The sequence below is a fragment of the Eublepharis macularius genome, chromosome 10 (genome assembly GCF_028583425.1).
Source record: "Eublepharis macularius isolate TG4126 chromosome 10, MPM_Emac_v1.0, whole genome shotgun sequence".
NCBI lineage: Eukaryota > Metazoa > Chordata > Lepidosauria > Squamata > Eublepharidae > Eublepharis > Eublepharis macularius.
In genome coordinates, this window is record NC_072799.1 from 33,330,986 (window position 1) to 33,343,592 (window position 12,607).

Genomic DNA, 12,607 nt, shown 5'->3' on the forward strand with positions numbered 1-12,607 from the left:
TATGGCACGCATAGCAGCGCTGGAGGGCAGTAGAGGTGTTTCCGCTCCTACTGGTGGGAGTGCAAAGAGAGTGAGATCCACCATGGCATCTTCTCGTTTATCTTTTCAGGCAGAGGTTCTTAAACGCTTGTCTGCCCTTGAAGGTGCTGCCCCTCAGGCTGGGGACAATGCCTGTAGAGCTGTGGAGTCTGGTGAGACTGATCTTCCTGGAGAGCCGGGAGCTGATGACCAAGCTGGATCTCAGGTTGCCCTGCCAGTGGCGGTTGCGGTGGATAACATCCCGGGAGATGGTAAGTCGAACTTTACACAACACACAGCCGCCTGGCCTTGGGGCCAATGTGTGCAGGCCTCACCTGCTGGCACTGGTGCCCCAGGGCCTTCCCCTTCTTGTTGTCAGACTGTGGCTAGATAAGGTACTCTCTGCAAGATTCCCTTTAGAAGCAAGAATAAGTCCAATGTCTAGCAAAGGAAGTTTTATTGCAGAAAAGGTCCATTATAGTCCACTGTCCTGAATAGGAGACTCAGGATGGTACATGATCATTGTTACCAATGAAGAGCAAGCATAGGATACAGAGTAACAATACCCATCTGGAACAGCCTCCCCCCACAGTTCTCAAAACAACATCTTTCAGTCCTGGGAAGCTGCTCTCCTTCAAGGCCAATGCCTGGTGGAACGGTGTTAGACAAAACAGTCCTCTGGTGGGAATGCTGCCTGGGAACTGGTGCACCTGAGGAGAAAACACTTAAACACTAAAAGCATTAGAAAATGGAGTCAGTATAGTTAAGATATATACTGGACCTGACATTTCTGCCCCCCTTAAAATAGATCCCCCCCTGGTTTATATGGGTAGCGAGTATGAAAAGCTTTGGTCAATCTAGGAGCATGAACATGTGCAGAGTTCACCCATTCATCGTAACCAGAATCAAAGTCCTTCCACCTAATGAGGTAAAAAAGCTGATTTCTCTTGATTTTAGAGTCCAAAATTTGTTGTACCTCATAGTGTATTTGGTCGTCAATTAAAGTTGGAATGGGTGGAGCTTTGATATGCCATTTGTTGTCGATGGGAGCTTTCTTCAAAAGGCTGACATGGAACGTATCATGCACATGGCGAAGGTTTTTGGGCAATGTTACAGCAACAGTCACTTTATTTATTACCTTGCGCACAGGAAAAGGTCCTAAGAATTTCAGAGCGAGTTTGCGGCTTGTCTGAGCTAGCTTTAGGTTCCTTGTGGAAATATACACATGGTCTCCTGGTTGTAATTCCCATTCGGCCACACGATGGCGATCTGCGTACTTTTTGTAATCCAGTTTGGCTTTTTCGAGGTGTCTCTTAATGATAGTCCATTGTTGCACCGCCTCCCCCCACCATGAGGATACATCTGGCAATTTAGAGGAATGGAGAGGGGGTGCGTCCAAAGGGAAGGGATTGAAGTGAGTCCCATATACAATTTTGAAGGGGGCTTCTCCCGTTGAAGCGTGTACACTGTTGTTATAGGAGAATTCAGCTAGAGGGAGAAGGTCCACCCAGTTATCTTGTTGAAAATTGATGTAGCAACGAAGGAACTGTTCTAATATTTGGTTTGTTTTTTCGGATTGCCCGTCGGTTTGTGGGTGGTGGCTTGAACTGATACCTTGTTCAATATTCAACATTTTCAAAAGCTCCCGCCAGAAGTTGGCAACGAACTGTCCGCCGCGATCCGAAATCACCTTGGACAGAAAAGAATGTAATTTTACGATGTGTTTTAGAAACAGATCCGCTAGTTTTCGAGCGGAGGGTATAGTAGTACAGGGGATAAAATGGGCTTGTTTGGAGAACAGATCTACCACAACTAAAATACAATTATGTCCTTTTGAAAGAGGCAGATCAGTGATAAAGTCCATGGAGATTACTTCCCAGGGCCTGTTCGGTGTTTCCAATGGTTGCAGGAGACCCGGAGGTTTCCCTTTTCTGGTTTTAGCGCTGAGGCAAACAGGGCAGGAACCAACGTATTGGGAAATGTCTTTGCGCATGCCCGGCCACCAGAATTGTCTTTGAACTAGGTGTAAAGTTTTCAGATACCCATAATGTCCAGCAGTGGGAGCATCATGACAGCGCTGCAAGATTTCCAACTTAAGGCTGTCCGGGACATAAAACTTGCTCCCAGCTAGCCAATCCCCCTGTGGGGATTGGGTTAGTTTGTTTCGCGGAGCTTTATTCCCCTCCTTCTCCACTTCAGTTTTAAGTTTCGATTTCCATTCTTGATCGGCCGGGAGGGGCTGCTTAGCGCGGCTGCGAGTAGTCACCACGCCCCCAAGTTGCTTAGGCGAGAAGACCGTGTCGACAGTCTCCGCCCGCTTGCTCTTATGTTGGGGCATGCGCGACAGGGCGTCCGCCAAAAAGTTAGTTTTGCCCGGGAGATAATTGAGGGTGAAGTTGAATTTGGAAAAGAATTCCGCCCACCGCAATTGCTTGGCATTCAGTCTGCGGGGGCTTCGGAGGGCCTCCAAATTTTTATGATCTGTCCAGACCTCGAAAGGGTATCTCGCTCCCTCCAGCCAATGCCTCCAGTTAGTGAGAGCTGCTTTCACTGCAAAGGCCTCCTTCTCCCACACATTCCAATTCCTTTCTGCCTCTGAGAACTTTCTAGACAAGAATGCACAAGGCCGCAATTTCCCATCCTCCCCCTTCTGCAGCAAAACCCCCCCTATCGCCGTATCGCTGGCGTCGACCTGTACTATGAAGGGGGACTGTTCGTTGGGGTGGGAGAGGATGGGTTCCGTTACAAATTGCTTTTTAAGGCAGTCGAAGGCCGTTTGGCAATCGGGGGTCCATTGTAGTTTAGCAGAGGGTTTTTTGGCTTGGTCCCCTTTCTCTTTGGTTTTCAGCAATTCTGTTAAGGGAAGTGTGATTCGGGCGAAATTTGCTATGAAGTCTCTATAGAAGTTGGCAAAACCCAGGAAGGATTGCAGTTCTTTGCGGGTGGTGGGTGTTTGCCAATCCTGGATCGCCTGTATTTTGGCTGGATCCATTTTCAACCCCTCTTGTGAGATACAATACCCAAGGTAAGTGAGTTCGGTTTTATGGAATTCACATTTGGACAATTTGATGGGCAGTTTATTCTTCATCAAGGTGGCCAGGACCTTTTGTACCATTTGAACATGTTCTTCCTCGGTGTCAGAATAAATTAAAACATCATCAAGGTACACCACCACCCCTTTGTATAGAAATTCATGTAGAACTTCGTTTATCATGGACATGAATACAGACGGGGCTCCCGCCAATCCAAAAGGCATAACTAAGTATTCATATTGTCCGAGGGGCGTATTAAACGCGGTTTTCCACTCATCCCCTGCCTTGATACGAACGTGGAAGTAAGCATCTTTTAAATCTAATTTCGTAAAGATCTTACCTTGGGCCACGACGTTGAGAAGGTCTCGGATGAGCGGTATAGGATAGGCGTTGTTGGTGGACACTGCATTTAGTCCTCGGAAATCCGTGCACAGTCTGAGCCCCCCATCCTTCTTTTTCACGAAGAGAACTGGAGCGGCGTGGGGGCTAGAGGCTGGGCGGATGAACCCTCGTTGGAGGTTGGTGTCGATGAATTTCCGGAGCTCTTCACGTTCATGGAGACTCATGGGATAGAGTCGTCCTTTAGGCAATGAGGCTCCGGGTAAAATTTCCACCGCACAGTCCGTTCGTCGGTGCGGGGGTAGAGTATCAGCTTCCTCCTCCGAGAAAGCATTTAGAAAAGGCCAGTACGGTTCGGGTATTTGGTTGACTTCTTCTTGGGTGAGGAGGGCCTTTTCTTTATAAGTTGGGTCTTCGCCCCAGTTTTGATTCCAACGGTGATTTTTACAGTTGGCATGATTGAAGGTAATACATCCTTGAGCCCAGTCTATGTAGGGATTGTGATCACATAGCCATTTGCTGCCTAGAATTAACGGGTACTTGGCAGTAGAGCTGATGACAAAGGACCTCTTTTCCCAATGTTGTCCCATGCCTGTGATCACCGGGATGGTTTCAGTCGTGACCGGATTCATGTTGGTACCATCCATTTGTTCAAAAATTACTGGATTTTGTAAATCCCGAGTTGGTAAGACCAGTCCATTGACTAGAGCTGGGGCTATGATGTCTCTTGAGCAACCCGAGTCAATAAGAGCTTGCACCCGAATGTGCATTTTTCTCTCTGGGTTGATTAAAGTCACTGGCATGAATAAAATGGACCCAGGTGGCCGGTTCCGTGCAGGGACGGGCTTGGGGCGGATCTGTCGTTTGGGCCCTTTTACGACAGATCCATCTCGTTTCCCGACTGGGGACTTTCTGGGTTGACTTCTGCAGATGGGGAAGCGGGATCGTATTCCATAACTTCTTCCGCTTCCAGCCCTCTTTCTGAGGCTGGCCTTTGGGAAGCGCCGCGGCCTCTGTTTGCTCGTGGAGCTGGAGTCGGGCGTTGGAGCGTAGGGAACGGAGCAAGGGTTGGACGTCGTAATTGGAGCGGAGGTCTTTGCACAGGCCGGTAGGGGCATTGTGCTGCAAAGTGACCAGCCTGTCCGCATTGCAAACACAGCCCTTGTTGCCATCTAGCATCTCTCGCTCCACGGGTGGCGTAGCCAGCTCCCCGAGCTCCCTTCTGTAAGGTCAATGGTCTTCTTTGTCCCGTTTGTTGTTGTTGCTCAACCAAACGGACTTCTAAAATGCGATTTTCCACTTCGCAAACAAGTTGAATCCAACCTAACAGCGTAGGGGGATTGTCTTGCATGAGGGCTCTGTCCAAAAGTCTCGGATTAAGTCCTTGTTTGAACAGAATAATTTTTGTGGACTCCTCACACCTGGGGCACTTGGCAGCCAATTGTCGGAATTTCGTGATATAGTCTCTCGCTGCCATGCTGCCCTGCTTAATGGCCTGCAATTCTGTTCGGGCCCTGGTTTCCTCTAAGGGATCTTCATATTGTGCTCTAATAGCATCCACCAACCCCTGGAGAGTATCGAGTTCTGGGGCCCCGATATTATATAGTCCTACGTACCAGTCCGCTGCTTTCCCTTGCAAACGGGAGCCGAGGTGTTCAATTTGGCTGGCCTCGCTGCCGAAGAGGTGTCCCCACCGGTTGAAGAATTGCACGACTTGCACTAGAAAAAAGCCCAGTTTGGAGGGATCCCCGTCAAAAGTGGCGTCTAGTTTCACCCAACCCATTGGGAGGTCTTGCCTCGGAGCCGGGGCTGGGTAGAAGTCTGCCGGAAGCCTCAATGGCACTTGAGGTATGAGGGGACCCGGTTGTGCTGGCGGTGGCCTCACCGGTTGAGCCGGGGGTGCCGGCCTCGGCTGGGCTGGCGGTGGTGCTCTCGGCAGGGCTGGTGGCGGTGCTCTCGGCAGGGCTGGTGGTAATGCCGGAGGTGCTGGCCGTAGCGGTTGAGGTGCTGGCGGTTGAGGTTGGTGTGGCGGAGTAATAATCGGCCGCTGAGGGGTGGGTTGGTGGGGTCGCAGTGGTGTAGGTCCCGTCGGTTGGGTCGGAGGCGGTCTTACGGGTTGTTCCAGTGGCAAACGTATCGGCTGCAGCGGCGGGGTTAGTTGTGGTCGAAGCGGAGGGGGCCGCAGCGGCGAAGGCCGAATGGGTGGAAGGCCGCGCGGGCTTGCCCCTCCGGGCGTTGTTGTTCTGGGAAGCGTCGGCTGGCCTTTTGGCGCTGGTAGACCATCTCCCGGAGGTTGCCCGACGGGAACAGTTTCGCGCGGTTGAACAGGGGCTCCCTCCCCTGATGGAGCCACGGGTGCTCCCGCTTGGTCCGGCCGGACCGTTTTCGGGGAAGTATGGGGGGTTATCACCGGTGTATCACTTGGCTTTTCCTCCCCTTCCGTAGGCCTCTCAACTGGGGTCTCGTCTGGCGGCACATCCCCTCCCGTGATAGGAGGTTCGATGGGAGTCTCACCGGATGGCACAACCGGGTGGTCCCTTCTCGGTGGAGTTTCCCGCTGAGGGGGAAGTTCCTTGGGTTGTTCTCCCGATTCGCCAGGATAGGTGCCCCCCCCCGCCGGTAGGCGACGACCGCTGCTGAACTTCCTCCATCGGATAGGAGATGACACTTTGAAGGGTAGCTATCTGTATCGCCATCTCTTCAGGAGACAGTCTTTCCCCTGCCCCCATTGAGGAAATTAAATGAATGGCGTGAGCCAAGCTTTCTTCCATATCCATCAGCTTAGCTTCTAATTGTTGTATACGACTTGGCCCTGGTTGTTCGCTCAGGGAACCTTCATTCGCTGTACTCACCGGGGAGAAAGGGCCCCACGGAGGAGGGTCCCCTTGAACTATTCGCGACCTCGCGGCTAGAATTCCCTTGGCCATACCCGTCACGGCCGAGATGCTGGTATCTACCGCATAGGTGCGACCTCGTATCTGCTCCCAACTTGGGTCAGGGACTTCCGTTGGCTCCTTCCACGGGGCAAGTTCGGAATAATCCCAACTCAGGGCGCCTCGGCGAGACGTGTCCCCCTCCATCTGCTCAAACGTCCTGTTCCAATATCGCCATGGTTGGCTGCTATCTAGTTCCGGGACGGTTTCTAGGCTTCGGCGCCCGTCCATCGAGACTCGTGGATGGAGTCCACCTGCCCGGCGCTCTCTGGTTTCTCGGGGTCTGGCTCCCCACTCCGACGGGGTGGGCACCGAGATCAAGGGGAGAGCGGTTGCTTTCGGCCTTGCCCCGAGATTGCTTTCGGTCTCGTTTCGAGTACTGAAGTCGATGAGAGGCAGGGTAGAAGTGGAGGCTCCGGTTCCGTTCCCGGTTGCTCCCAGCTCCTGGGAGTCTTGGGTTTGCACCGGTTGATTGTCGGGAGACGCATACGGATCAAACAAAGGATCCCTGTCCGGGACAACCTTGGATTCCGCTGGGCCCGACGCAGACATGATTGGTAACAAAATGTCAGACTGTGGCTAGATAAGGTACTCTCTGCAAGATTCCCTTTAGAAGCAAGAATAAGTCCAATGTCTAGCAAAGGAAGTTTTATTGCAGAAAAGGTCCATTATAGTCCACTGTCCTGAATAGGAGACTCAGGATGGTACATGATCATTGTTACCAATGAAGAGCAAGCATAGGATACAGAGTAACAATACCCATCTGGAACAGCCTCCCCCCACAGTTCTCAAAACAACATCTTTCAGTCCTGGGAAGCTGCTCTCCTTCAAGGCCAATGCCTGGTGGAACGGTGTTAGACAAAACAGTCCTCTGGTGGGAATGCTGCCTGGGAACTGGTGCACCTGAGGAGAAAACACTTAAACACTAAAAGCATTAGAAAATGGAGTCAGTATAGTTAAGATATATACTGGACCTGACACTTGTAGCTACTGGCCTGCAATACCTGGTGGACCGCAATCATCTTTGGAGCCATATGGCAGGATAGGGTCGGGTCCAGCTGCGTCCCCCTTCCCTGCTGGGTCATGGCCGCATTGGGGTTCATCTGGCTGGCAAACTAGTGGCACTGCCATGCCTGCTGCTTCACCAGCGGGGCCTACTGCCCAGCAACTTATGCTACCTTCTTCACAGGGCCCGGCTGGGCAGCCTAGCTGGTTTTAAGGTCCTGGTTTTTTCTGGCATGGCCAGCCTTATGTTCAGTCCCCTTATGGGTCTGTGCCATTCAGAGCTTTACCCTTTGGCGATACTGCCTTACCGTTGGGGGACCATTTGACACCAGCCACTTGTGACAAGATATTAAAAGGAGAATACGTCGACGTCTTCACCCTTCTCTTCAGGGAACTGGAGAAGAAGGACAAGGAAGACTTAGATGACAGGGAGAAAGAAAGGTTAAAGCGTAGACGGGTAGATAGCACATGGTTTAACTGGCTGCCGGGGTTCCTTATATATGCAGGTGTCCTGGCTAGGGCACAGCCCTGGAGGGCAGCTTTGCTTATCCAATATATGGATATAATTTACAAAGGCTATTCTGACTTCAGTGGTGCTGCATGGTTGCAGTACGACGAAGAGTTCAGAATGCGGGCTGCCATGAACCCCAATATCCCTTGGGACCAGATACACCAACAATTATGGTTGCAGGTGATGTCACCAGCAAAGCCTAACTTGGGGGATAGATCTGATAGTGGACACCTGGTCCACAGGGCATCGACTTCTTCTGGCACCCGCGCCTCCGCGGGGCAGTCGGTTCAGACAGACTGCTTTGCTGGGAGTTTGCCTCACAGGGTGTCTGTGCCAGGAAGTCTTGCCCTTGTAAGCATGAATGCCCCATGTGCGCTGGGCCCCATGCCTTCACAGCATGTCCCAGAACCAAGAAGAAGGGCGGGAGTAGGCGCCCCTGGGGGAGTAACCAGCCTCCGTCTGGAAAAGGGTCCCAGTCCCATAAATCTGAGAATCCTCAGTGAATTGTTGCCGGATTACCCTCGGCGCGATGATGCGGTTTATTTGTTGAATGGGTTTCAGTTTGGGTTTCGCATTCCTTTTCAAGGACCAAGGTCCGCCTTTATGTCAACGAACCTTAGGTCTGTCGTTGGCATGGAGGCGGTGGTTAGGAGTAAGATAGCTAAGGAATGTGCGGCGGGCCGCGTTCTTGGCCCGTTTGCGTCCCCTCCTGTGCCATGCCTCCGTGTCTCCCCTCTGGGGGTGGTGCCCAAGAAGGCTGTGGGCGAGTATCGCCTGATACACCACCTCTCTTATCCGAAAGGGGCATCAGTGAATGATGCCATTCCTGATCATCTGTGCACGGTCCGCTACACGTCTTTTGACCAGGCTATGCGGGTGGTCAGGCGTTGTGGCGTTGGGGCGGAGATGGCCAAATGCGACATTAAGTCGGCATTTCGTCTTCTACCTGTGCACCCTGATGATTTCGAGCTGCTGGGTTTTGCCTTTGAGGGTCGTTATTACATGGATAGGGCCCTGCCTATGGGTTGCTCGATTTCATGTGCGGCCTTTGAACGCTTTAGCTCATTCCTTGAATGGGCATTGCGTCAGCAGACGGGTTGTAGTGATACCAGCCATTATCTCGATGATTTTATCTTCGTTGGGAGGGCTGGCACGGGTCAGTGTGCGCACTTGCTGAGGGCTTTTACTGACCTTGCTCAGCGTCTGGGTGTCCCTCTTGCAGAGGAGAAAACTGAGGGTCCCACGACAGTGCTGACCTATTTAGGAATTGAACTTGATACAGTTCAGCAAACCTTTCGGCTGCCACAGGCAAAGGTGCAAGACCTTCTGGGACGTTTAGCTTCCTTGAAGGGAAAGCATAAGGTGTCTCTTCTTGAACTGCAGCAGGTGGTGGGGCACCTTAACTTTGCCTGCAAGGCTGTTGCCCCGGGGAGGGCCTTCCTTAGGCGTCTATGTGACGCCATGGCTTCCTTGAGGCTGCCACATCACAGGCTGCGCATATCTCGGGGCATCAGGGAGGATTTGGAGGTTTGGGAATCCTTTCTCAACTCGTTTAATGGGGTTACCCTTTGGAGGGAGGATCTCTTACTTGAGGCTGAACTCCAGATCACTTCTGATGCCTCTGGGGCAACCGGCTTCGGGGTCTATTTTCGGGGGCACTGGTGTGCTGAAGAATGGCCAGCATACTGGCATGATGGGGTTTTGGATAGGGATCTTACTTTTTTGGAATTTTTTCCAATTCTGGTAGCTATCTGGCTGTGGGGGAAAGAGTTGGCCAACCGCACGGTGCACTTTTGGTGCGATAATTTAGCGGTGGTGCAGGTAATTAACTCCCTCACTTCCAGATCGCCCAGGGTTATGAGACTGGTTAGGCTGTTCACACTTCGGTGCCTCCGATTGAACATTTTGTTCCTGGCAAAACACGTTCCAGGGGTGAACAATGGGTTGGCAGACGCTTTGTCTCGCCAACAGATGGAACGGTTTCGTCAGCTTGCTCCCGAAGCTGATCAGCTGCCCTCCAAGATGCCAGTGGAGCTGTGGCACCTTGGGAAGTCGAGGTTCAGCGGGCTATTTTGTTAGCCATTGCCCCCAGCACCCGGAGGTCCTATGACCGCGCCGTTCAGCAGTTTGCCACTTTTCGGCGTGGGGCGGGTCTGCCCCAATTGTGGCCGATCCCAGTAGAGCACTTACTGCAATTCTGTGTCGACCGTAGAGGTAAGGGCTGTGCTCCCACGACAATCAGAGGACAGCTGGCGGCCTTGGCGTTTGTAAGCAAGGCTCGCGGCTGGCAGGATTTTACAGGGGACTTCAGAGTCCGCAAAATGTTGGAAGGATGGGTGCGGGAGCTGGGAGCTCCTGTGGATGATAGGGAGCCTATGTCCCCTGCCATTCTCAAGGGATTGGGGGCTACGTGGGCCAGTGTATGTCGCTCTGACTTTGAGGCGAAGCTCTTCCAGGCGGCAGCTCTTTTGGCCTTCTTTGGGGCGCTGCGGGTAAGTGAGCTGGTGGTCTGGTCAGCTAGTGATAAGTCAAATCGGGCCTTGTTCACCCGGGATGTTAAATTGTCAGGGGATATGGTGACTGTCACCATTAGGCGATCCAAGACGGATCAGATGCGGAAGGGTTCGGTGGTGCAGCTGGGTTCCTGTTCTGATAAGGAGCTCTGTCCTGTGCATGCGCTGAGAGCATATTTGGAGGCTCGTGGGGATGTACCCGAGGTGTTGTTCATCCACAGTGATGGGGCTCCCCTTACTCGTTTTCAGTTCTGGGCCGTTACGGCACGGGCTCTCGCCAAGCTTGGGTTGGCCGGTTTTAAGTTTGGCACGCACTCTTTCAGAATTGGAGCGGTCTCGACAGCCGCTGCAATGGGTTATTCTGGTCAAGCTATCCAGAGGGTAGGCCGATGGAGGTCTTCGGCTTACAAGTCGTATGTTCGCCCCCTGCAGGGGCCGTTATAGTCTTCTAACTGTTATCTTTTGTAGGTGCTGAGGCGCGTCGTGGACGGTGTTCTATCCTTATCGCCGGGCACAGCTTTGTCTTCTGGGCGGCCCACCAGGCTAAGAGGACGGCGTTCGGGTCCCAGCTTGGCTTGAGCCGGTGGGCTATGGTGGAGTGGCAGGGCCGTCGAGGCTTACGCTGGCCTGGCCTGCTTCCGCTGTTGTTTGAGGGGAGGTGTGCTCCTCCGCCTCATATTCTCGTCATTCACCTGGGAGGTAATGACTTGGGCTTGGTGAAGGGCAAGGCCCTGTCACTGCAGGCACAGGCAGACTTGCAGTTGATAGGCAAGCGCTGGCCTGGTGTCTTAATTATGTGGTCCGATATACTTCCCAGAAGGGTTTGGCGGGAGGCTTTGGACTATAAGGCAATAGAGGGAGCACGTTATAAGGCCAATAAGGCTCTGCACAAGGCTTTGGAGACAGGGTTGGGGGTTTATTTACCCCACCCTGGTATAAGGGCTAATTTGCCAGACCTCTACCGAGGTGATGGGGTTCATCTTTCTTTTAAAGGCAACAACATCTTTCTTGATGACTTGCGGTGGGGGTTGCTGGAGGCTTTACGCCATGTATGGGGCGTCGAGGCCTAAGCAGAGGCTTGACCTCGTCGGTGGCAGGTAAGAGTTGGGGTTTGAGAGCGGGCCGGTGAGTACCCTTGGCACATCCTCATTGGTGGGGAATTGGGGTCTGTCAGGAGCGGCTGCGGCTCTATGGCTCAGCTGCAAGGGCAGACTGCCTGGTGGGACCTCCCAGACAAGTCCTTATCTCAGGCTGTACGGCTTGGGGTGTTTGGAGCTTTATGGGGGGAACCATTTGCCTGGCCGGCCGGGCCCAAGCCATCTCAGTTGGATGGCTCGCACCCGGGGCAGTGGGTCTCGCCCAGGCAGGTTCAAGGAGGAGGTCCCATGGGACCACTGGCTTGACCTGTACCGCTAGTTAGCTCCCCTTGTTGCCGCTGTTAATGTTATGTTGTTGCTTTAATAAAGTAGCCCTTAGTACCCAAAACCTGTGTCTGCCTCTTTCTTCCAACTAGGGTAGCAAGACGGCAACCCCCAGCCACGGCATAGCCGTTAAGGCTGGGTGCCTCTTTTGCTGCCCTGGAAGGAGAGAGAGCAGAGCTCCCCTTCCAGGACCTTAGGGGTGGGCGGAGCTCGCCGGTTTAGGCGCGCTCCGCCCGTTTTTCCCCTCAGTCGTTGCCTCGAGCTCGGCCCACCCTCCGCACCCTGTAACAGGACAGGATTAGCCGGTCGCCTCATTGGGGGCCAGGTAGGAATTTTTTCCCCCTGTTGCAAATTGGCATGGGCAATGGGGGTTTTTCGCCTACCTTGTTCTGTTGTAGTGGTTGTGGGAATTTGTAGGTGGTGCAGGAGCCTGTTAGGTTAGTGGCAGGTTAGAGTTGGGATTTGAGAGTGGTCCGGTGAGTACCCTTGGCACATCCTCATTGGTGGGGAATTGGGGTCTGTCAGGAGCGGCTGCGGCTCTACGGCTCAGCTGCAAGGGCAGACTGCCTGGTGGGACCTCCCAGACAAGTCCTTATCTCAGGCTGTACGGCTTGGGGTGTTTGGAGCTTTATGGGGGGAACCATTTGCCTGGCCAGCCGGGCCCAAGCCATCTCAGTTGGATGGCTCGCACCCGGGGCAGTGGGTCTCGCCCAGGCAGGTTCAAGGAGGAGGTCCCATGGGACCACTGGCTTGACCTGTACTGCTAGTTAGCTCCCCTTGTTGCTGCTGTTAATGTTATGTTGTTGCTTTAATAAAGTAGCCCTTAGTACCCAAA